General features: G+C 41.1%; 15 non-coding genes across 15 annotated transcripts; all 15 read left to right on the top strand.

The window, feature by feature from the left end:
- The first annotated feature begins 1021 nt into the window (after positions 1-1021).
- On the top strand, positions 1022-1185 carry LOC149773881 (U1 spliceosomal RNA). Its single transcript, XR_016417256.1, has one exon. It is a non-coding gene; the product is annotated as a U1 spliceosomal RNA (small nuclear RNA).
- A 1473-nt stretch (positions 1186-2658) lies between these two features.
- Positions 2659-2822, top strand: LOC149773880 (U1 spliceosomal RNA). Its single transcript, XR_016417255.1, has one exon. It is a non-coding gene; the product is annotated as a U1 spliceosomal RNA (small nuclear RNA).
- Positions 2823-4277: 1455 nt separating this feature from the next.
- On the top strand, positions 4278-4441 carry LOC149773879 (U1 spliceosomal RNA). Its single transcript, XR_016417254.1, has one exon. It is a non-coding gene; the product is annotated as a U1 spliceosomal RNA (small nuclear RNA).
- Positions 4442-5912: 1471 nt separating this feature from the next.
- Positions 5913-6076, top strand: LOC149773878 (U1 spliceosomal RNA). Its single transcript, XR_016417253.1, has one exon. It is a non-coding gene; the product is annotated as a U1 spliceosomal RNA (small nuclear RNA).
- A 1453-nt stretch (positions 6077-7529) lies between these two features.
- On the top strand, positions 7530-7693 carry LOC149773877 (U1 spliceosomal RNA). Its single transcript, XR_016417252.1, has one exon. It is a non-coding gene; the product is annotated as a U1 spliceosomal RNA (small nuclear RNA).
- A 1493-nt stretch (positions 7694-9186) lies between these two features.
- On the top strand, positions 9187-9350 carry LOC149773876 (U1 spliceosomal RNA). Its single transcript, XR_016417250.1, has one exon. It is a non-coding gene; the product is annotated as a U1 spliceosomal RNA (small nuclear RNA).
- Positions 9351-10827: 1477 nt separating this feature from the next.
- LOC149773875 (U1 spliceosomal RNA) lies at positions 10828-10991 on the top strand. Its single transcript, XR_016417249.1, has one exon. It is a non-coding gene; the product is annotated as a U1 spliceosomal RNA (small nuclear RNA).
- A 1473-nt stretch (positions 10992-12464) lies between these two features.
- On the top strand, positions 12465-12628 carry LOC149773874 (U1 spliceosomal RNA). Its single transcript, XR_016417248.1, has one exon. It is a non-coding gene; the product is annotated as a U1 spliceosomal RNA (small nuclear RNA).
- Positions 12629-14116: 1488 nt separating this feature from the next.
- On the top strand, positions 14117-14280 carry LOC149773873 (U1 spliceosomal RNA). Its single transcript, XR_016417247.1, has one exon. It is a non-coding gene; the product is annotated as a U1 spliceosomal RNA (small nuclear RNA).
- A 1477-nt stretch (positions 14281-15757) lies between these two features.
- On the top strand, positions 15758-15921 carry LOC149773872 (U1 spliceosomal RNA). The gene has a single exon (XR_016417246.1). It is a non-coding gene; the product is annotated as a U1 spliceosomal RNA (small nuclear RNA).
- Positions 15922-17410: 1489 nt separating this feature from the next.
- On the top strand, positions 17411-17574 carry LOC149773871 (U1 spliceosomal RNA). Its single transcript, XR_016417244.1, has one exon. It is a non-coding gene; the product is annotated as a U1 spliceosomal RNA (small nuclear RNA).
- A 1483-nt stretch (positions 17575-19057) lies between these two features.
- LOC149773870 (U1 spliceosomal RNA) lies at positions 19058-19221 on the top strand. Its single transcript, XR_016417243.1, has one exon. It is a non-coding gene; the product is annotated as a U1 spliceosomal RNA (small nuclear RNA).
- Positions 19222-20710: 1489 nt separating this feature from the next.
- Positions 20711-20874, top strand: LOC149773869 (U1 spliceosomal RNA). Its single transcript, XR_016417242.1, has one exon. It is a non-coding gene; the product is annotated as a U1 spliceosomal RNA (small nuclear RNA).
- Positions 20875-22361: 1487 nt separating this feature from the next.
- LOC149773868 (U1 spliceosomal RNA) lies at positions 22362-22525 on the top strand. The gene has a single exon (XR_016417241.1). It is a non-coding gene; the product is annotated as a U1 spliceosomal RNA (small nuclear RNA).
- Positions 22526-24016: 1491 nt separating this feature from the next.
- LOC149773867 (U1 spliceosomal RNA) lies at positions 24017-24180 on the top strand. The gene has a single exon (XR_016417240.1). It is a non-coding gene; the product is annotated as a U1 spliceosomal RNA (small nuclear RNA).
- The last annotated feature ends 890 nt before the right edge of the window (positions 24181-25070 follow it).

Here is a 25070-nt window from a genome sequence, read left to right as displayed (position 1 = left end):
GAGAGAAAGAAAGAAAGAAAGAGAAATAAATGGAAACATGCTTACTGGATTCGACGAAAATCAAGTTTTATTTTCACAGAACTTCTCTGCAGTAGAGAGAGAGAGAGAGAGAGAGAAACAATATCTTCAAATAACTGAAACAACTTCGTTAATACAGCAAGCTTGTTGTCCTTATCAAAAGCAGTGACAGCTTCATCATAAGTCTCATTGTAGAGATCATCTGCATCACCAGTTACTTCTGTATCAGCAGCACTTTCAACAATCCAAAGCTTCTAGACTCGGAGTACGGCGAAGCGTAGCTGGCCAATCAGTGGCACAAAGATTTCAAATTTAATAAAACAGAGGAAACAAATAGTAGTATTCCTTTGACCTGACAAGTCGATTTGCAGTGGTTCATAGCAAAAGAGGTTGATGCACTGCAACCTCAAATTTATACCTGCATTTTTCATTTATGACACCAAGCGATCTTGCCAGTGCAAACACAATCCCTTTCCTTACGCAACAGTTCGGGAAAGCATTGTGTACTAAACAGCTGGATGTGATTGACCATAGTTCTTGCTAGACGACTATTGCTATTTCACTGTCAACTTGCTGTGAAGTAACTATGGGAGGTCAATGGCTGATATCAGTTTCAAGAACAAGACAAGCCCGAAACGCGGAATTGAAAAATGTATCCATATATTTAATTAAAAAACCATAATAGCTGAAAAATACGCACCGTTGCCTCAAGTTAAGAAATTTGCCAGGGGCCAATATACGAAACTATCCCCTGCCGTCCGAGCAAACCTATATAGCATATATCCACCGTAAAAGAAACTGAAATTGCAAATAAAGGACTATTTGAAGACATTTCAGTTACTTTTGTAATGTTGAAACATAAGCTATAAAGTTATTCGGAATACTAAGACATCAGCAGTACCATGGCCCTGAATCGTTTTAATTTATTTTCATTACTTAGAGGCACACTTCCTACTCCAGACACAAATGTCAGTTGATAAACGTCAGTAAACGTCAAGAAATCATACTTACCTGGACCAGGGAGTACCGTGATCAGCTAGGCGGTTTCCCCAGGATGAGGCCTTTCCATTGCACTTCGGTTGGGCTGAAACCTGCGATCACCCCAAATGTGGGTGACTCGGGGTCGTTATTTATTAGTGTGGGGGTCTGCGTTCGCGCTAACCCCTGATAATTCAATTAAAAATAACCAATAATCTCAAGCTTATGACAAAATTAGTCTGGATGTCTCTGATTAGCACGTGCCAATCGATAATGTTATTATTTCTTACACTGCTCTTTCAAGGGGTGGGTACCCCGGGTGGTCTAAATAGCCCACCATTACGGATCGCGGCCATCTCACCTGTCTGCGTGTGTTTGAGTTTCGGATTTGGCCCATGTGGTTATCAGAGAAAGCTTGCCAGTATGTTATCATGGGTCGGGAGTTCTTTCCGTTCAGTTTTCTTCTCCCGGGTTCTTCCTCCACCATTTATATTGCCTGCCATGCATAGCCTATCTTGTGCTGAAAAATGGCATTAAACCCTACAACAAACAACTTTCAAAGAGCCATCTCACAACGAACGTGTGAAATATCTTTGAGTAACAGCGATCCAGCATATTTGTGAGAGAAAGAAAGAAAGAAAGAGAAATAAATGGAAACATGCTTACTGGATTCGACGAAAATCAAGTTTTATTTTCACAGGACTTCTCTGCAGTAGAGAGAGAGAGAGAGAGAGAGAGAGAGAGAGAGAGAGAGAGAAACAATATCTTCAAATAACAGAAAGAACTTCGTTAATACAGCAAGCTTGTTGTCCTTATCAAAGGCAGTGACAGCTTCATCATAAGTCTCATTGTAGAGATCATCTGCATCACCAGTTACTTCTGTATCAGCAGCACTTTCAACAATCCAAAGCTTCTAGACTCGGAGTACGGCGAAGCGTAGCTGGCCAATCAGTGGCACAAAGATTTCAAATTTAATAAAACAGAGGAAACAAATAGTAGTATTCCTTTGACCTGACAAGTCGATTTGCAGTGGTTCATAGCAAAAGAGGTTGATGCACTGCAACCTCAAATTTATACCTGCATTTTTCATTTATGACACCAAGCGATCTTGCCAGTGCAAACACAATCCCTTTCCCTACGCAACAGTTCGGGAAAGCATTGTGTACTAAACAGCTGGATGTGATTGACCATAGTTCTTGCTAGACGACTATTGCTATTTCACTGTCAACTTGCTGTGAAGTAACTATGGGAGGTCAATGGCTGATATCAGTTTCAAGAACAAGACAAGCCCGAAACGCGGAATTGAAAAATGTATCCATATATTTAATTAAAAAACCATAATAGCTGAAAAATACGCACCGTTGCCTCAAGTTAAGAAATTTGCCAGGGGCCAATATACGAAACTATCCCCTGCCGTCCGAGCAAACCTATATAGCATATATCCACCGTAAAAGAAACTGAAATTGCAAATAAAGGACTATTTGAAGACATTTCAGTTACTTTTGTAATGTTGAAACATAAGCTATAAAGTTATTCGGAATACTAAGACATCAGCAGTACCATGGCCCTGAATCGTTTTAATTTATTTTCATTACTTAGAGGCACACTTCCTACTCCAGACACAAATGTCAGTTGATAAACGTCAGTAAACGTCAAGAAATCATACTTACCTGGACCAGGGAGTACCGTGATCAGCTAGGCGGTTTCCCCAGGATGAGGCCTTTCCATTGCACTTCGGTTGGGCTGAAACCTGCGATCACCCCAAATGTGGGTGACTCGGGGTCGTTATTTATTAGTGTGGGGGTCTGCGTTCGCGCTAACCCCTGATAATTCAATTAAAATTAACCAATAATCTCAAGCTTATGACAAAATTAGTCTGGATGTCTCTGATTAGCACGTGCCAATCGATAATGTTATTATTTCTTACACTGCTCTTTCAAGGGGTGGGTACCCCGGGTGGTCTAAATAGCCCACCATTACGGATCGCGGCCATCTCACCTGTCTGCGTGTGTTTGAGTTTCGGATTTGGCCCATGTGGTTATCAGAGAAAGCTTGCCAGTATGTTATCATGGGTCGGGAGTTCTTTCCGTTCAGTTTTCTTCTCCCGGGTTCTTCCTCCACCATTTATATTGCCTGCAATGCATAGCCTATCTTGTGCTGAAAAATGGCATTAAACCCTACAACAAACAACTTTCAAAGAGCCATCTCACAACGAACGTGTGAAATATCTTTGAGTAACAGCGATCCAGCATATTTGTGAGAGAAAGAAAGAAAGAAAGAGAAATAAATGGAAACATGCTTACTGGATTCGACGAAAATCAAGTTTTATTTTCACAGAACTTCTCTGCAGTAGAGAGAGAGAGAGAGAGAGAGAGAAACAATATCTTCAAATAACTGAAACAACTTCGTTAATACAGCAAGCTTGTTGTCCTTATCAAAAGCAGTGACAGCTTCATCATAAGTCTCATTGTAGAGATCATCTGCATCACCAGTTACTTCTGTATCAGCAGCACTTTCAACAATCCAAAGCTTCTAGACTCGGAGTACGGCGAAGCGTAGCTGGCCAATCAGTGGCACAAAGATTTCAAATTTAATAAAACAGAGGAAACAAATAGTAGTATTCCTTTGACCTGACAAGTCGATTTGCAGTGGTTCATAGCAAAAGAGGTTGATGCACTGCAACCTCAAATTTATACCTGCATTTTTCATTTATGACACCAAGCGATCTTGCCAGTGCAAACACAATCCCTTTCCTTACGCAACAGTTCGGGAAAGCATTGTGTACTAAACAGCTGGATGTGATTGACCATAGTTCTTGCTAGACGACTATTGCTATTTCACTGTCAACTTGCTGTGAAGTAACTATGGGAGGTCAATGGCTGATATCAGTTTCAAGAACAAGACAAGCCCGAAACGCGGAATTGAAAAATGTATCCATATATTTAATTAAAAAACCATAATAGCTGAAAAATACGCACCGTTGCCTCAAGTTAAGAAATTTGCCAGGGGCCAATATACGAAACTATCCCCTGCCGTCCGAGCAAACCTATATAGCATATATCCACCGTAAAAGAAACTGAAATTGCAAATAAAGGACTATTTGAAGACATTTCAGTTACTTTTGTAATGTTGAAACATAAGCTATAAAGTTATTCGGAATACTAAGACATCAGCAGTACCATGGCCCTGAATCGTTTTAATTTATTTTCATTACTTAGAGGCACACTTCCTACTCCAGACACAAATGTCAGTTGATAAACGTCAGTAAACGTCAAGAAATCATACTTACCTGGACCAGGGAGTACCGTGATCAGCTAGGCGGTTTCCCCAGGATGAGGCCTTTCCATTGCACTTCGGTTGGGCTGAAACCTGCGATCACCCCAAATGTGGGTGACTCGGGGTCGTTATTTATTAGTGTGGGGGTCTGCGTTCGCGCTAACCCCTGATAATTCAATTAAAAATAACCAATAATCTCAAGCTTATGACAAAATTAGTCTGGATGTCTCTGATTAGCACGTGCCAATCGATAATGTTATTATTTCTTACACTGCTCTTTCAAGGGGTGGGTACCCCGGGTGGTCTAAATAGCCCACCATTACGGATCGCGGCCATCTCACCTGTCTGCGTGTGTTTGAGTTTCGGATTTGGCCCATGTGGTTATCAGAGAAAGCTTGCCAGTATGTTATCATGGGTCGGGAGTTCTTTCCGTTCAGTTTTCTTCTCCCGGGTTCTTCCTCCACCATTTATATTGCCTGCCATGCATAGCCTATCTTGTGCTGAAAAATGGCATTAAACCCTACAACAAACAACTTTCAAAGAGCCATCTCACAACGAACGTGTGAAATATCTTTGAGTAACAGCGATCCAGCATATTTGTGAGAGAAAGAAAGAAAGAAAGAGAAATAAATGGAAACATGCTTACTGGATTCGACGAAAATCAAGTTTTATTTTCACAGGACTTCTCTGCAGTAGAGAGAGAGAGAGAGAGAGAGAGAGAGAGAGAGAGAGAGAAACAATATCTTCAAATAACAGAAAGAACTTCGTTAATACAGCAAGCTTGTTGTCCTTATCAAAGGCAGTGACAGCTTCATCATAAGTCTCATTGTAGAGATCATCTGCATCACCAGTTACTTCTGTATCAGCAGCACTTTCAACAATCCAAAGCTTCTAGACTCGGAGTACGGCGAAGCGTAGCTGGCCAATCAGTGGCACAAAGATTTCAAATTTAATAAAACAGAGGAAACAAATAGTAGTATTCCTTTGACCTGACAAGTCGATTTGCAGTGGTTCATAGCAAAAGAGGTTGATGCACTGCAACCTCAAATTTATACCTGCATTTTTCATTTATGACACCAAGCGATCTTGCCAGTGCAAACACAATCCCTTTCCCTACGCAACAGTTCGGGAAAGCATTGTGTACTAAACAGCTGGATGTGATTGACCATAGTTCTTGCTAGACGACTATTGCTATTTCACTGTCAACTTGCTGTGAAGTAACTATGGGAGGTCAATGGCTGATATCAGTTTCAAGAACAAGACAAGCCCGAAACGCGGAATTGAAAAATGTATCCATATATTTAATTAAAAAACCATAATAGCTGAAAAATACGCACCGTTGCCTCAAGTTAAGAAATTTGCCAGGGGCCAATATACGAAACTATCCCCTGCCGTCCGAGCAAACCTATATAGCATATATCCACCGTAAAAGAAACTGAAATTGCAAATAAAGGACTATTTGAAGACATTTCAGTTACTTTTGTAATGTTGAAACATAAGCTATAAAGTTATTCGGAATACTAAGACATCAGCAGTACCATGGCCCTGAATCGTTTTAATTTATTTTCATTACTTAGAGGCACACTTCCTACTCCAGACACAAATGTCAGTTGATAAACGTCAGTAAACGTCAAGAAATCATACTTACCTGGACCAGGGAGTACCGTGATCAGCTAGGCGGTTTCCCCAGGATGAGGCCTTTCCATTGCACTTCGGTTGGGCTGAAACCTGCGATCACCCCAAATGTGGGTGACTCGGGGTCGTTATTTATTAGTGTGGGGGTCTGCGTTCGCGCTAACCCCTGATAATTCAATTAAAATTAACCAATAATCTCAAGCTTATGACAAAATTAGTCTGGATGTCTCTGATTAGCACGTGCCAATCGATAATGTTATTATTTCTTACACTGCTCTTTCAAGGGGTGGGTACCCCGGGTGGTCTAAATAGCCCACCATTACGGATCGCGGCCATCTCACCTGTCTGCGTGTGTTTGAGTTTCGGATTTGGCCCATGTGGTTATCAGAGAAAGCTTGCCAGTATGTTATCATGGGTCGGGAGTTCTTTCCGTTCAGTTTTCTTCTCCCGGGTTCTTCCTCCACCATTTATATTGCCTGCCATGCATAGCCTATCTTGTGCTGAAAAATGGCATTAAACCCTACAACAAACAACTTTCAAAGAGCCATCTCACAACGAACGTGTGAAATATCTTTGAGTAACAGCGATCCAGCATATTTGTGAGAGAAAGAAAGAAAGAAAGAGAAATAAATGGAAACATGCTTACTGGATTCGACGAAAATCAAGTTTTATTTTCACAGAACTTCTCTGCAGTAGAGAGAGAGAGAGAGAGAGAGAAACAATATCTTCAAATAACTGAAACAACTTCGTTAATACAGCAAGCTTGTTGTCCTTATCAAAAGCAGTGACAGCTTCATCATAAGTCTCATTGTAGAGATCATCTGCATCACCAGTTACTTCTGTATCAGCAGCACTTTCAACAATCCAAAGCTTCTAGACTCGGAGTACGGCGAAGCGTAGCTGGCCAATCAGTGGCACAAAGATTTCAAATTTAATAAAACAGAGGAAACAAATAGTAGTATTCCTTTGACCTGACAAGTCGATTTGCAGTGGTTCATAGCAAAAGAGGTTGATGCACTGCAACCTCAAATTTATACCTGCATTTTTCATTTATGACACCAAGCGATCTTGCCAGTGCAAACACAATCCCTTTCCTTACGCAACAGTTCGGGAAAGCATTGTGTACTAAACAGCTGGATGTGATTGACCATAGTTCTTGCTAGACGACTATTGCTATTTCACTGTCAACTTGCTGTGAAGTAACTATGGGAGGTCAATGGCTGATATCAGTTTCAAGAACAAGACAAGCCCGAAACGCGGAATTGAAAAATGTATCCATATATTTAATTAAAAAACCATAATAGCTGAAAAATACGCACCGTTGCCTCAAGTTAAGAAATTTGCCAGGGGCCAATATACGAAACTATCCCCTGCCGTCCGAGCAAACCTATATAGCATATATCCACCGTAAAAGAAACTGAAATTGCAAATAAAGGACTATTTGAAGACATTTCAGTTACTTTTGTAATGTTGAAACATAAGCTATAAAGTTATTCGGAATACTAAGACATCAGCAGTACCATGGCCCTGAATCGTTTTAATTTATTTTCATTACTTAGAGGCACACTTCCTACTCCAGACACAAATGTCAGTTGATAAACGTCAGTAAACGTCAAGAAATCATACTTACCTGGACCAGGGAGTACCGTGATCAGCTAGGCGGTTTCCCCAGGATGAGGCCTTTCCATTGCACTTCGGTTGGGCTGAAACCTGCGATCACCCCAAATGTGGGTGACTCGGGGTCGTTATTTATTAGTGTGGGGGTCTGCGTTCGCGCTAACCCCTGATAATTCAATTAAAAATAACCAATAATCTCAAGCTTATGACAAAATTAGTCTGGATGTCTCTGATTAGCACGTGCCAATCGATAATGTTATTATTTCTTACACTGCTCTTTCAAGGGGTGGGTACCCCGGGTGGTCTAAATAGCCCACCATTACGGATCGCGGCCATCTCACCTGTCTGCGTGTGTTTGAGTTTCGGATTTGGCCCATGTGGTTATCAGAGAAAGCTTCCCAGTATGTTATCATGGGTCGGGAGTTCTTTCCGTTCATTTTTCTTCTCCCGGGTTCTTCCTCCACCATTTATATTGCCTGCCATGCATAGCCTATCTTGTGCTGAAAAATGGCATTAAACCCTACAACAAACAACTTTCAAAGAGCCATCTCACAACGAACGTGTGAAATATCTTTGAGTAACAGCGATCCAGCATATTTGTGAGAGAAAGAAAGAAAGAAAGAGAAATAAATGGAAACATGCTTACTGGATTCGACGAAAATCAAGTTTTATTTTCACAGAACTTCTCTGCAGTAGAGAGAGAGAGAGAGAGAGAGAGAGAGAGAGAGAGAGAGAGAGAGAGAGAGAGAGAGAGAGAAACAATATCTTCAAATAACAGGAACAACTTCGTTAATACAGCAAGCTTGTTGTCCTTATCAAAAGCAGTGACAGCTTCATCATAAGTCTCATTGTAGAGATCATCTGCATCACCAGTTACTTCTGTATCAGCAGCACTTTCAACAATCCAAAGCTTCTAGACTCGGAGTACGGCGAAGCGTAGCTGGCCAATCAGTGGCACAAAGATTTCAAATTTGATAAAACAGAGGAAACAAATAGTAGTATTCCTTTGACCTGACAAGTCGATTTGCAGTGGTTCATAGCAAAAGAGGTTGATGCACTGCAACCTCAAATTTATACCTGCATTTTTCATTTATGACACCAAGCGATCTTGCCAGTGCAAACACAATCCCTTTCCCTACGTAACAGTTCGGGAAAGCATTGTGTACTAAACAGCTGGATGTGATTGACCATAGTTCTTGCTAGACGACTATTGCTATTTCACTGTCAACTTGCTGTGAAGTAACTATGGGAGGTCAATGGCTGATATCAGTTTCAAGAACAAGACAAGCCCGAAACGCGGAATTGAAAAATGTATCCATATATTTAATTAAAAAACCATAATAGCTGAAAAATACGCACCGTTGCCTCAAGTTAAGAAATTTGCCAGGGGCCAATATACGAAACTATTCCCTGCCGTCCGAGCAAACCTATATAGCATATATCCACCGTAAAAGAAACTGAAATTGCAAATAAAGGACTATTTGAAGACATTTCAGTTACTTTTGTAATGTTGAAACATAAGCTATAAAGTTATTCGGAATACTAAGACATCAGCAGTACCATGGCCCTGAATCGTTTTAATTTATTTTCATTACTTAGAGGCACACTTCCTACTCCAGACACAAATGTCAGTTGATAAACGTCAGTAAACGTCAAGAAATCATACTTACCTGGACCAGGGAGTACCGTGATCAGCTAGGCGGTTTCCCCAGGATGAGGCCTTTCCATTGCACTTCGGTTGGGCTGAAACCTGCGATCACCCCAAATGTGGGTGACTCGGGGTCGTTATTTATTAGTGTGGGGGTCTGCGTTCGCGCTAACCCCTGATAATTCAATTAAAAATAACCAATAATCTCAAGCTTATGACAAAATTAGTCTGGATGTCTCTGATTAGCACGTGCCAATCGATAATGTTATTATTTCTTACACTGCTCTTTCAAGGGGTGGGTACCCCGGGTGGTCTAAATAGCCCACCATTACGGATCGCGGCCATCTCACCTGTCTGCGTGTGTTTGAGTTTCGGATTTGGCCCATGTGGTTATCAGAGAAAGCTTGCCAGTATGTTATCATGGGTCGGGAGTTCTTTCCGTTCATTTTTCTTCTCCCGGGTTCTTCCTCCACCATTTATATTGCCTGCCATGCATAGCCTATCTTGTGCTGAAAAATGGCATTAAACCCTACAACAAACAACTTTCAAAGAGCCATCTCACAACGAACGTGTGAAATATCTTTGAGTAACAGCGATCCAGCATATTTGTGAGAGAAAGAAAGAAAGAAAGAGAAATAAATGGAAACATGCTTACTGGATTCGACGAAAATCAAGTTTTATTTTCACAGAACTTCTCTGCAGTAGAGAGAGAGAGAGTGAGAGAGAGAGAGAGAGAGAGAGAGAGAGAGAAACAATATCTTCAAATAACAGGAACAACTTCGTTAATACAGCAAGCTTGTTGTCCTTATCAAAAGCAGTGACAGCTTCATCATAAGTCTCATTGTAGAGATCATCTGCATCACCAGTTACTTCTGTATCAGCAGCACTTTCAACAATCCAAAGCTTCTAGACTCGGAGTACGGCGAAGCGTAGCTGGCCAATCAGTGGCACAAAGATTTCAAATTTGATAAAACAGAGGAAACAAATAGTAGTATTCCTTTGACCTGACAAGTCGATTTGCAGTGGTTCATAGCAAAAGAGGTTGATGCACTGCAACCTCAAATTTATACCTGCATTTTTCATTTATGACACCAAGCGATCTTGCCAGTGCAAACACAATCCCTTTCCCTACGTAACAGTTCGGGAAAGCATTGTGTACTAAACAGCTGGATGTGATTGACCATAGTTCTTGCTAGACGACTATTGCTATTTCACTGTCAACTTGCTGTGAAGTAACTATGGGAGGTCAATGGCTGATATCAGTTTCAAGAACAAGACAAGCCCGAAACGCGGAATTGAAAAATGTATCCATATATTTAATTAAAAAACCATAATAGCTGAAAAATACGCACCGTTGCCTCAAGTTAAGAAATTTGCCAGGGGCCAATATACGAAACTATTCCCTGCCGTCCGAGCAAACCTATATAGCATATATCCACCGTAAAAGAAACTGAAATTGCAAATAAAGGACTATTTGAAGACATTTCAGTTACTTTTGTAATGTTGAAACATAAGCTATAAAGTTATTCGGAATACTAAGACATCAGCAGTACCATGGTCCTGAATCGTTTTAATTTATTTTCATTACTTAGAGGCACACTTCCTACTCCAGACACAAATGTCAGTTGATAAACGTCAGTAAACGTCAAGAAATCATACTTACCTGGACCAGGGAGTACCGTGATCAGCTAGGCGGTTTCCCCAGGATGAGGCCTTTCCATTGCACTTCGGTTGGGCTGAAACCTGCGATCACCCCAAATGTGGGTGACTCGGGGTCGTTATTTATTAGTGTGGGGGTCTGCGTTCGCGCTAACCCCTGATAATTCAATTAAAAATAACCAATAATCTCAAGCTTATGACAAAATTAGTCTGGATGTCTCTGATTAGCACGTGCCAATCGATAATGTTATTATTTCTTACACTGCTCTTTCAAGGGGTGGGTACCCCGGGTGGTCTAAATAGCCCACCATTACGGATCGCGGCCATCTCACCTGTCTGCGTGTGTTTGAGTTTCGGATTTGGCCCATGTGGTTATCAGAGAAAGCTTGCCAGTATGTTATCATGGGTCGGGAGTTCTTTCCGTTCATTTTTCTTCTCCCGGGTTCTTCCTCCACCATTTATATTGCCTGCCATGCATAGCCTATCTTGTGCTGAAAAATGGCATTAAACCCTACAACAAACAACTTTCAAAGAGCCATCTCACAACGAACGTGTGAAATATCTTTGAGTAACAGCGATCCAGCATATTTGTGAGAGAAAGAAAGAAAGAAAGAGAAATAAATGGAAACATGCTTACTGGATTCGACGAAAATCAAGTTTTATTTTCACAGAACTTCTCTGCAGTAGAGAGAGAGAGAGTGAGAGAGAGAGAGAGAGAGAGAGAGAGAAACAATATCTTCAAATAACAGGAACAACTTCGTTAATACAGCAAGCTTGTTGTCCTTATCAAAAGCAGTGACAGCTTCATCATAAGTCTCATTGTAGAGATCATCTGCATCACCAGTTACTTCTGTATCAGCAGCACTTTCAACAATCCAAAGCTTCTAGACTCGGAGTACGGCGAAGCGTAGCTGGCCAATCAGTGGCACAAAGATTTCAAATTTAATAAAACAGAGGAAACAAATAGTAGTATTCCTTTGACCTGACAAGTCGATTTGCAGTGGTTCATAGCAAAAGAGGTTGATGCACTGCAACCTCAAATTTATACCTGCATTTTTCATTTATGACACCAAGCGATCTTGCCAGTGCAAACACAATCCCTTTCCCTACGTAACAGTTCGGGAAAGCATTGTGTACTAAACAGCTGGATGTGATTGACCATAGTTCTTGCTAGACGACTATTGCTATTTCACTGTCAACTTGCTGTGAAGTAACTATGGGAGGTCAATGGCTGATATCAGTTTCAAGAACAAGACAAGCCCGAAACGCGGAATTGAAAAATGTATCCATATATTTAATTAAAAAACCATAATAGCTGAAAAATACACACCGTTGCCTCAAGTTAAGAAATTTGCCAGGGGCCAATATACGAAACTATCCCCTGCCGTCCGAGCAAACCTATATAGCATATATCCACCGTAAAAGAAACTGAAATTGCAAATAAAGGACTATTTGAAGACATTTCAGTTACTTTTGTAATGTTGAAACATAAGCTATAAAGTTATTCGGAATACTAAGACATCAGCAGTACCATGGCCCTGAATCGTTTTAATTTATTTTCATTACTTAGAGGCACACTTCCTACTCCAGACACAAATGTCAGTTGATAAACGTCAGTAAACGTCAAGAAATCATACTTACCTGGACCAGGGAGTACCGTGATCAGCTAGGCGGTTTCCCCAGGATGAGGCCTTTCCATTGCACTTCGGTTGGGCTGAAACCTGCGATCACCCCAAATGTGGGTGACTCGGGGTCGTTATTTATTAGTGTGGGGGTCTGCGTTCGCGCTAACCCCTGATAATTCAATTAAAAATAACCAATAATCTCAAGCTTAGGACAAAATTAGTCTGGATGTCTCTGATTAGCACGTGCCAATCGATAATGTTATTATTTCTTACACTGCTCTTTCAAGGGGTGGGTACCCCGGGTGGTCTAAATAGCCCACCATTACGGATCGCGGCCATCTCACCTGTCTGCGTGTGTTTGAGTTTCGGATTTGGCCCATGTGGTTATCAGAGAAAGCTTGCCAGTATGTTATCATGGGTCGGGAGTTCTTTCCGTTCATTTTTCTTCTCCCGGGTTCTTCCTCCACCATTTATATTGCCTGCCATGCATAGCCTATCTTGTGCTGAAAAATGGCATTAAACCCTACAACAAACAACTTTCAAAGAGCCATCTCACAACGAACGTGTGAAATATCTTTGAGTAACAGCGATCCAGCATATTTATGAGAGAAAGAAAGAAAGAAAGAGAAATAAATGGAAACATGCTTACTGGATTCGACGAAAATCAAGTTTTATTTTCACAGAACTTCTCTGCAGTAGAGAGAGAGAGAGTGAGAGAGAGAGAGAGAGAGAGAGAGAGAGAGAGAGAGAGAGAGAACAATATCTTCAAATAACAGGAACAACTTCGTTAATACAGCAAGCTTGTTGTCCTTATCAAAAGCAGTGACAGCTTCATCATAAGTCTCATTGTAGAGATCATCTGCATCACCAGTTACTTCTGTATCAGCAGCACTTTCAACAATCCAAAGCTTCTAGACTCGGAGTACGGCGAAGCGTAGCTGGCCAATCAGTGGCACAAAGATTTCAAATTTAATAAAACAGAGGAAACAAATAGTAGTATTCCTTTGACCTGACAAGTCGATTTGCAGTGGTTCATAGCAAAAGAGGTTGATGCACTGCAACCTCAAATTTATACCTGCATTTTTCATTTATGACACCAAGCGATCTTGCCAGTGCAAACACAATCCCTTTCCCTACGTTACAGTTCGGGAAAGCATTGTGTACTAAACAGCTGGATGTGATTGACCATAGTTCTTGCTAGACGACTATTGCTATTTCACTGTCAACTTGCTGTGAAGTAACTATGGGAGGTCAATGGCTGATATCAGTTTCAAGAACAAGACAAGCCCGAAACGCGGAATTGAAAAATGTATCCATATATTTAATTAAAAAACCATAATAGCTGAGAAATACGCACCGTTGCCTCAAGTTAAGAAATTTGCCAGGGGCCAATATACGAAACTATCCCCTGCCGTCCGAGCAAACCTATATAGCATATATCCACCGTAAAAGAAACTGAAATTGCAAATAAAGGACTATTTGAAGACATTTCAGTTACTTTTGTAATGTTGAAACATAAGCTATAAAGTTATTCGGAATACTAAGACATCAGCAGTACCATGGCCCTGAATCGTTTTAATTTATTTTCATTACTTAGAGGCACACTTCCTACTCCAGACACAAACGTCAGTTGATAAACGTCAGTAAACGTCAAGAAATCATACTTACCTGGACCAGGGAGTACCGTGATCAGCTAGGCGGTTTCCCCAGGATGAGGCCTTTCCATTGCACTTCGGTTGGGCTGAAACCTGCGATCACCCCAAATGTGGGTGACTCGGGGTCGTTATTTATTAGTGTGGGGGTCTGCGTTCGCGCTAACCCCTGATAATTCAATTAAAAATAACCAATAATCTCAAGCTTATGACAAAATTAGTCTGGATGTCTCTGATTAGCACATGCCAATCGATAATGTTATTATTTCTTACACTGCTCTTTCAAGGGGTGGGTACCCCGGGTGGTCTAAATAGCCCACCATTACGGATCGCGGCCATCTCACCTGTCTGCGTGTGTTTGAGTTTCGGATTTGGTCCATGTGGTTATCAGAGAAAGCTTGCCAGTATGTTATCATGGGTCGGGAGTTCTTTCCGTTCAGTTTTCTTCTCCCGGGTTCTTCCTCCACCATTTATATTGCCTGCCATGCATAGCCTATCTTGTGCTGAAAAATGGCATTAAACCCTACAACAAACAACTTTCAAAGAGCCATCTCACAACGAACGTGTGAAATATCTTTGAGTAACAGCGATCCAGCATATTTGTGAGAGAAAGAAAGAAAGAAAGAGAAATAAATGGAAACATGCTTACTGGATTCGACGAAAATCAAGTTTTATTTTCACAGAACTTCTCTGCAGTAGAGAGAGAGAGAGAGAGAGAGAGAGAGAGAGAGAGAGAGAGAGAGAAACAATATCTTCAAATAACAGGAACAACTTCGTTAATACAGCAAGCTTGTTGTCCTTATCAAAAGCAGTGACAGCTTCATCATAAGTCTCATTGTAGAGATCATCTGCATCACCAGTTACTTCTGTATCAGCAGCACTTTCAACAATCCAAAGCTTCTAGACTCGGAGTACGGCGAAGCGTAGCTGGCCAATCAGTGGCACAAAGATTTCAAATTTAATAAAACAGAGGAAACAAATAGTAGTATTCCTTTGACCTGACAAGTCGATTTGCAGTGGTTCATAGCAAAAGAGGTTGATGCACTGCAACCTCAAATTTATACCTGCATTTTTCATTTATGACACCAAGCGATCTTGCCAGTGCAAACACAATCCCTTTCCCTACGTAACAGTTCGGGAAAGCATTGTGTACTAAACAGCTGGATGTGATTGACCATAGTTCTTGCTAGACGACTATTGCTATTTCACTGTCAACTTGCTGTGAAGTAACTATGGGAGGTCAATGGCTGATATCAGTTTCAAGAACAAGACAAGCCCGAAACGCGGAATTGAAAAATGTATCCATATATTTAATTAAAAAACCATAATAGCTGAAAAATACGCACCGTTGCCTCAAGTTAAGAAATTTGCCAGGGACCAATATACGAAACTATCCCCTGCCGTCCGAGCAAACCTATATAGCATATATCCACCGTAAAAGAAACTGAAATTGCAAATAAAGGACTATTTGAAGACATTTCAGTTACTTTTGTAATGTTGAAACATAAGCTATAAAGTTATTCGGAATACTAAGACATCAGCAGTACCATGGCCCTGAATCGTTTTAATTTATTTTCATTACTTAGAGGCACACTTCCTACTCCAGACACAAATGTCAGTTGATAAACGTCAGTAAACGTCAAGAAATCATACTTACCTGGACCAGGGAGTACCGTGATCAGCTAGGCGGTTTCCCCAGGATGAGGCCTTTCCATTGCACTTCGGTTGGGCTGAAACCTGCGATCACCCCAAATGTGGGTGACTCGGGGTCGTTATTTATTAGTGTGGGGGTCTGCGTTCGCGCTAACCCCTGATAATTCAATTAAAAATAACCAATAATCTCAAGCTTATGACAAAATTAGTCTGGATGTCTCTGATTAGCACGTGCCAATCGATAATGTTATTATTTCTTACACTGCTCTTTCAAGGGGTGGGTACCCCGGGTGGTCTAAATAGCCCACCATTACGGATCGCGGCCATCTCACCTGTCTGCGTGTGTTTGAGTTTCGGATTTGGCCCATGTGGTTATCAGAGAAAGCTTGCCAGTATGTTATCATGGGTCGGGAGTTCTTTCCGTTCAGTTTTCTTCTCCCGGGTTCTTCCTCCACCATTTATATTGCCTGCCATGCATAGCCTATCTTGTGCTGAAAAATGGCATTAAACCCTACAACAAACAACTTTCAAAGAGCCATCTCACAACGAACGTGTGAAATATCTTTGAGTAACAGCGATCCAGCATATTTGTGAGAGAAAGAAAGAAAGAAAGAGAAATAAATGGAAACATGCTTACTGGATTCGACGAAAATCAAGTTTTATTTTCACAGAACTTCTCTGCAGTAGAGAGAGAGAGAGAGAGAGAGAGAGAGAGAGAGAGAGAGAGAGAGAGAGAGAGAGAGAAACAATATCTTCAAATAACAGGAACAACTTCGTTAATACAGCAAGCTTGTTGTCCTTATCAAAAGCAGTGACAGCTTCATCATAAGTCTCATTGTAGAGATCATCTGCATCACCAGTTACTTCTGTATCAGCAGCACTTTCAACAATCCAAAGCTTCTAGACTCGGAGTACGGCGAAGCGTAGCTGGCCAATCAGTGGCACAAAGATTTCAAATTTAATAAAACAGAGGAAACAAATAGTAGTATTCCTTTGACCTGACAAGTCGATTTGCAGTGGTTCATAGCAAAAGAGGTTGATGCACTGCAACCTCAAATTTATACCTGCATTTTTCATTTATGACACCAAGCGATCTTGCCAGTGCAAACACAATCCCTTTCCCTACGTAACAGTTCGGGAAAGCATTGTGTACTAAACAGCTGGATGTGATTGACCATAGTTCTTGCTAGACGACTATTGCTATTTCACTGTCAACTTGCTGTGAAGTAACTATGGGAGGTCAATGGCTGATATCAGTTTCAAGAACAAGACAAGCCCGAAACGCGGAATTGAAAAATGTATCCATATATTTAATTAAAAAACCATAATAGCTGAAAAATACGCACCGTTGCCTCAAGTTAAGAAATTTGCCAGGGGCCAATATACGAAACTATCCCCTGCCGTCCGAGCAAACCTATATAGCATATATCCACCGTAAAAGAAACTGAAATTGCAAATAAAGGACTATTTGAAGACATTTCAGTTACTTTTGTAATGTTGAAACATAAGCTATAAAGTTATTCGGAATACTAAGACATCAGCAGTACCATGGCCCTGAATCGTTTTAATTTATTTTCATTACTTAGAGGCACACTTCCTACTCCAGACACAAATGTCAGTTGATAAACGTCAGTAAACGTCAAGAAATCATACTTACCTGGACCAGGGAGTACCGTGATCAGCTAGGCGGTTTCCCCAGGATGAGGCCTTTCCATTGCACTTCGGTTGGGCTGAAACCTGCGATCACCCCAAATGTGGGTGACTCGGGGTCGTTATTTATTAGTGTGGGGGTCTGCGTTCGCGCTAACCCCTGATAATTCAATTAAAAATAACCAATAATCTCAAGCTTATGACAAAATTAGTCTGGATGTCTCTGATTAGCACGTGCCAATCGATAATGTTATTATTTCTTACACTGCTCTTTCAAGGGGTGGGTACCCCGGGTGGTCTAAATAGCCCACCATTACGGATCGCGGCCATCTCACCTGTCTGCGTGTGTTTGAGTTTCGGATTTGGCCCATGTGGTTATCAGAGAAAGCTTGCCAGTATGTTATCATGGGTCGGGAGTTCTTTCCGTTCATTTTTCTTCTCCCGGGTTCTTCCTCCACCATTTATATTGCCTGCCATGCATAGCCTATCTTGTGCTGAAAAATGGCATTAAACCCTACAACAAACAACTTTCAAAGAGCCATCTCACAACGAACGTGTGAAATATCTTTGAGTAACAGCGATCCAGCATATTTGTGAGAGAAAGAAAGAAAGAAAGAGAAATAAATGGAAACATGCTTACTGGATTCGACGAAAATCAAGTTTTATTTTCACAGAACTTCTCTGCAGTAGAGAGAGAGAGAGAGAGAGAGAGAGAGAGAGAGAGAGAGAGAGAGAGAGAGAAACAATATCTTCAAATAACAGGAACAACTTCGTTAATACAGCAAGCTTGTTGTCCTTATCAAAAGCAGTGACAGCTTCATCATAAGTCTCATTGTAGAGATCATCTGCATCACCAGTTACTTCTGTATCAGCAGCACTTTCAACAATCCAAAGCTTCTAGACTCGGAGTACGGCGAAGCGTAGCTGGCCAATCAGTGGCACAAAGATTTCAAATTTGATAAAACAGAGGAAACAAATAGTAGTATTCCTTTGACCTGACAAGTCGATTTGCAGTGGTTCATAGCAAAAGAGGTTGATGCACTGCAACCTCAAATTTATACCTGCATTTTTCATTTATGACACCAAGCGATCTTGCCAGTGCAAACACAATCCCTTTCCCTACGTAACAGTTCGGGAAAGCATTGTGTACTAAACAGCTGGATGTGATTGACCATAGTTCTTGCTAGACGACTATTGCTATTTCACTGTCAACTTGCTGTGAAGTAACTATGGGAGGTCAATGGCTGATATCAGTTTCAAGAACAAGACAAGCCCGAAACGCGGAATTGAAAAATGTATCCATATATTTAATTAAAAAACCATAATAGCTGAAAAATACGCACCGTTGCCTCAAGTTAAGAAATTTGCCAGGGGCCAATATACGAAACTATTCCCTGCCGTCCGAGCAAACCTATATAGCATATATCCACCGTAAAAGAAACTGAAATTGCAAATAAAGGACTATTTGAAGACATTTCAGTTACTTTTGTAATGTTGAAACATAAGCTATAAAGTTATTCGGAATACTAAGACATCAGCAGTACCATGGCCCTGAATCGTTTTAATTTATTTTCATTACTTAGAGGCACACTTCCTACTCCAGACACAAATGTCAGTTGATAAACGTCAGTAAACGTCAAGAAATCATACTTACCTGGACCAGGGAGTACCGTGATCAGCTAGGCGGTTTCCCCAGGATGAGGCCTTTCCATTGCACTTCGGTTGGGCTGAAACCTGCGATCACCCCAAATGTGGGTGACTCGGGGTCGTTATTTATTAGTGTGGGGGTCTGCGTTCGCGCTAACCCCTGATAATTCAATTAAAAATAACCAATAATCTCAAGCTTATGACAAAATTAGTCTGGATGTCTCTGATTAGCACGTGCCAATCGATAATGTTATTATTTCTTACACTGCTCTTTCAAGGGGTGGGTACCCCGGGTGGTCTAAATAGCCCACCATTACGGATCGCGGCCATCTCACCTGTCTGCGTGTGTTTGAGTTTCGGATTTGGCCCATGTGGTTATCAGAGAAAGCTTGCCAGTATGTTATCATGGGTCGGGAGTTCTTTCCGTTCATTTTTCTTCTCCCGGGTTCTTCCTCCACCATTTATATTGCCTGCCATGCATAGCCTATCTTGTGCTGAAAAATGGCATTAAACCCTACAACAAACAACTTTCAAAGAGCCATCTCACAACGAACGTGTGAAATATCTTTGAGTAACAGCGATCCAGCATATTTGTGAGAGAAAGAAAGAAAGAAAGAGAAATAAATGGAAACATGCTTACTGGATTCGACGAAAATCAAGTTTTATTTTCACAGAACTTCTCTGCAGTAGAGAGAGAGAGAGTGAGAGAGAGAGAGAGAGAGAGAGAGAGAGAGAGAGAGAGAGAGAAACAATATCTTCAAATAACAGGAACAACTTCGTTAATACAGCAAGCTTGTTGTCCTTATCAAAAGCAGTGACAGCTTCATCATAAGTCTCATTGTAGAGATCATCTGCATCACCAGTTACTTCTGTATCAGCAGCACTTTCAACAATCCAAAGCTTCTAGACTCGGAGTACGGCGAAGCGTAGCTGGCCAATCAGTGGCACAAAGATTTCAAATTTAATAAAACAGAGGAAACAAATAGTAGTATTCCTTTGACCTGACAAGTCGATTTGCAGTGGTTCATAGCAAAAGAGGTTGATGCACTGCAACCTCAAATTTATACCTGCATTTTTCATTTATGACACCAAGCGATCTTGCCAGTGCAAACACAATCCCTTTCCCTACGTTACAGTTCGGGAAAGCATTGTGTACTAAACAGCTGGATGTGATTGACCATAGTTCTTGCTAGACGACTATTGCTATTTCACTGTCAACTTGCTGTGAAGTAACTATGGGAGGTCAATGGCTGATATCAGTTTCAAGAACAAGACAAGCCCGAAACGCGGAATTGAAAAATGTATCCATATATTTAATTAAAAAACCATAATAGCTGAAAAATACACACCGTTGCCTCAAGTTAAGAAATTTGCCAGGGGCCAATATACGAAACTATCCCCTGCCGTCCGAGCAAACCTATATAGCATATATCCACCGTAAAAGAAACTGAAATTGCAAATAAAGGACTATTTGAAGACATTTCAGTTACTTTTGTAATGTTGAAACATAAGCTATAAAGTTATTCGGAATACTAAGACATCAGCAGTAGCATGGCCCTGAATCGTTTTAATTTATTTTCATTACTTAGAGGCACACTTCCTACTCCAGACACAAATGTCAGTTGATAAACGTCAGTAAACGTCAAGAAATCATACTTACCTGGACCAGGGAGTACCGTGATCAGCTAGGCGGTTTCCCCAGGATGAGGCCTTTCCATTGCACTTCGGTTGGGCTGAAACCTGCGATCACCCCAAATGTGGGTGACTCGGGGTCGTTATTTATTAGTGTGGGGGTCTGCGTTCGCGCTAACCCCTGATAATTCAATTAAAAATAACCAATAATCTCAAGCTTATGACAAAATTAGTCTGGATGTCTCTGATTAGCACGTGCCAATCGATAATGTTATTATTTCTTACACTGCTCTTTCAAGGGGTGGGTACCCCGGGTGGTCTAAATAGCCCACCATTACGGATCGCGGCCATCTCACCTGTCTGCGTGTGTTTGAGTTTCGGATTTGGCCCATGTGGTTATCAGAGAAAGCTTGCCAGTATGTTATCATGGGTCGGGAGTTCTTTCCGTTCAGTTTTCTTCTCCCGGGTTCTTCCTCCACCATTTATATTGCCTGCCATGCATAGCCTATCTTGTGCTGAAAAATGGCATTAAACCCTACAACAAACAACTTTCAAAGAGCCATCTCACAACGAACGTGTGAAATATCTTTGAGTAACAGCGATCCAGCATATTTGTGAGAGAAAGAAAGAAAGAAAGAGAAATAAATGGAAACATGCTTACTGGATTCGACGAAAATCAAGTTTTATTTTCACAGAACTTCTCTGCAGTAGAGAGAGAGAGAGTGAGAGAGAGAGAGAGAGAGAGAGAGAGAGAGAGAGAGAGAGAAACAATATCTTCAAATAACAGGAACAACTTCGTTAATACAGCAAGCTTGTTGTCCTTATCAAAAGCAGTGACAGCTTCATCATAAGTCTCATTGTAGAGATCATCTGCATCACCAGTTACTTCTGTATCAGCAGCACTTTCAACAATCCAAAGCTTCTAGACTCGGAGTACGGCGAAGCGTAGCTGGCCAATCAGTGGCACAAAGATTTCAAATTTAATAAAACAGAGGAAACAAATAGTAGTATTCCTTTGACCTGACAAGTCGATTTGCAGTGGTTCATAGCAAAAGAGGTTGATGCACTGCAACCTCAAATTTATACCTGCATTTTTCATTTATGACACCAAGCGATCTTGCCAGTGCAAACACAATCCCTTTCCCTACGTTACAGTTCGGGAAAGCATTGTGTACTAAACAGCTGGATGTGATTGACCATAGTTCTTGCTAGACGACTATTGCTATTTCACTGTCAACTTGCTGTGAAGTAACTATGGGAGGTCAATGGCTGATATCAGTTTCAAGAACAAGACAAGCCCGAAACGCGGAATTGAAAAATGTATCCATATATTTAATTAAAAAACCATAATAGCTGAAAAATACGCACCGTTGCCTCAAGTTAAGAAATTTGCCAGGGGCCAATATACGAAACTATCCCCTGCCGTCCGAGCAAACCTATATAGCATATATCCACCGTAAAAGAAACTGAAATTGCAAATAAAGGACTATTTGAAGACATTTCAGTTACTTTTGTAATGTTGAAACATAAGCTATAAAGTTATTCGGAATACTAAGACATCAGCAGTAGCATGGCCCTGAATCGTTTTAATTTATTTTCATTACTTAGAGGCACACTTCCTACTCCAGACACAAATGTCAGTTGATAAACGTCAGTAAACGTCAAGAAATCATACTTACCTGGACCAGGGAGTACCGTGATCAGCTAGGCGGTTTCCCCAGGATGAGGCCTTTCCATTGCACTTCGGTTGGGCTGAAACCTGCGATCACCCCAAATGTGGGTGACTCGGGGTCGTTATTTATTAGTGTGGGGGTCTGCGTTCGCGCTAACCCCTGATAATTCAATTAAAAATAACCAATAATCTCAAGCTTATGACAAAATTAGTCTGGATGTCTCTGATTAGCACGTGCCAATCGATAATGTTATTATTTCTTACACTGCTCTTTCAAGGGGTGGGTACCCCGGGTGGTCTAAATAGCCCACCATTACGGATCGCGGCCATCTCACCTGTCTGCGTGTGTTTGAGTTTCGGATTTGGCCCATGTGGTTATCAGAGAAAGCTTGCCAGTATGTTATCATGGGTCGGGAGTTCTTTCCGTTCAGTTTTCTTCTCCCGGGTTCTTCCTCCACCATTTATATTGCCTGCCATGCATAGCCTATCTTGTGCTGAAAAATGGCATTAAACCCTACAACAAACAACTTTCAAAGAGCCATCTCACAACGAACGTGTGAAATATCTTTGAGTAACAGCGATCCAGCATATTTGTGAGAGAAAGAAAGAAAGAAAGAGAAATAAATGGAAACATGCTTACTGGATTCGACGAAAATCAAGTTTTATTTTCACAGAACTTCTCTGCAGTAGAGAGAGAGAGAGAGAGAGAGAGAGAGAGAGAGAGAGAGAGAGAGAGAGAGAGAGAGAGAAACAATATCTTCAAATAACAGGAACAACTTCGTTAATACAGCAAGCTTGTTGTCCTTATCAAAAGCAGTGACAGCTTCATCATAAGTCTCATTGTAGAGATCATCTGCATCACCAGTTACTTCTGTATCAGCAGCACTTTCAACAATCCAAAGCTTCTAGACTCGGAGTACGGCGAAGCGTAGCTGGCCAATCAGTGGCACAAAGATTTCAAATTTAATAAAACAGAGGAAACAAATAGTAGTATTCCTTTGACCTGACAAGTCGATTTGCAGTGGTTCATAGCAAAAGAGGTTGATGCACTGCAACCTCAAATTTATACCTGCATTTTTCATTTATGACACCAAGCGATCTTGCCAGTGCAAACACAATCCCTTTCCCTACGTAACAGTTCGGGAAAGCATTGTGTACTAAACAGCTGGATGTGATTGACCATAGTTCTTGCTAGACGACTATTGCTATTTCACTGTCAACTTGCTGTGAAGTAACTATGGGAGGTCAATGGCTGATATCAGTTTCAAGAACAAGACAAGCCCGAAACGCGGAATTGAAAAATGTATCCATATATTTAATTAAAAAACCATAATAGCTGAAAAATACGCACCGTTGCCTCAAGTTAAGAAATTTGCCAGGGGCCAATATACGAAACTATCCCCTGCCGTCCGAGCAAACCTATATAGCATATATCCACCGTAAAAGAAACTGAAATTGCAAATAAAGGACTATTTGAAGACATTTCAGTTACTTTTGTAATGTTGAAACATAAGCTATAAAGTTATTCGGAATACTAAGACATCAGCAGTAGCATGGCCCTGAATCGTTTTAATTTATTTTCATTACTTAGAGGCACACTTCCTACTCCAGACACAAATGTCAGTTGATAAACGTCAGTAAACGTCAAGAAATCATACTTACCTGGACCAGGGAGTACCGTGATCAGCTAGGCGGTTTCCCCAGGATGAGGCCTTTCCATTGCACTTCGGTTGGGCTGAAACCTGCGATCACCCCAAATGTGGGTGACTCGGGGTCGTTATTTATTAGTGTGGGGGTCTGCGTTCGCGCTAACCCCTGATAATTCAATTAAAAATAACCAATAATCTCAAGCTTATGACAAAATTAGTCTGGATGTCTCTGATTAGCACGTGCCAATCGATAATGTTATTATTTCTTACACTGCTCTTTCAAGGGGTGGGTACCCCGGGTGGTCTAAATAGCCCACCATTACGGATCGCGGCCATCTCACCTGTCTGCGTGTGTTTGAGTTTCGGATTTGGCCCATGTGGTTATCAGAGAAAGCTTGCCAGTATGTTATCATGGGTCGGGAGTTCTTTCCGTTCATTTTTCTTCTCCCGGGTTCTTCCTCCACCATTTATATTGCCTGCCATGCATAGCCTATCTTGTGCTGAAAAATGGCATTAAACCCTACAACAAACAACTTTCAAAGAGCCATCTCACAACGAACGTGTGAAATATCTTTGAGTAACAGCGATCCAGCATATTTGTGAGAGAAAGAAAGAAAGAAAGAGAAATAAATGGAAACATGCTTACTGGATTCGACGAAAATCAAGTTTTATTTTCACAGAACTTCTCTGCAGTAGAGAGAGAGAGAGAGAGAGAGAGAGAGAGAGAGAGAGAGAGAGAGAGAAACAATATCTTCAAATAACAGGAACAACTTCGTTAATACAGCAAGCTTGTTGTCCTTATCAAAAGCAGTGACAGCTTCATCATAAGTCTCATTGTAGAGATCATCTGCATCACCAGTTACTTCTGTATCAGCAGCACTTTCAACAATCCAAAGCTTCTAGACTCGGAGTACGGCGAAGCGTAGCTGGCCAATCAGTGGCACAAAGATTTCAAATTTGATAAAACAGAGGAAACAAATAGTAGTATTCCTTTGACCTGACAAGTCGATTTGCAGTGGTTCATAGCAAAAGAGGTTGATGCACTGCAACCTCAAATTT

Source organism: Sinohyriopsis cumingii, unplaced genomic scaffold (genome assembly GCF_028554795.1).
Source record: "Sinohyriopsis cumingii isolate HCF-2022 unplaced genomic scaffold, ASM2855479v2 utg000547l, whole genome shotgun sequence".
Taxonomy (NCBI): Eukaryota; Metazoa; Mollusca; class Bivalvia; order Unionida; family Unionidae; genus Sinohyriopsis; species Sinohyriopsis cumingii.
The sequence above is the reverse complement of the archived record's forward strand: the minus strand, read 5'-3'. Positions and strand labels throughout refer to the sequence as shown.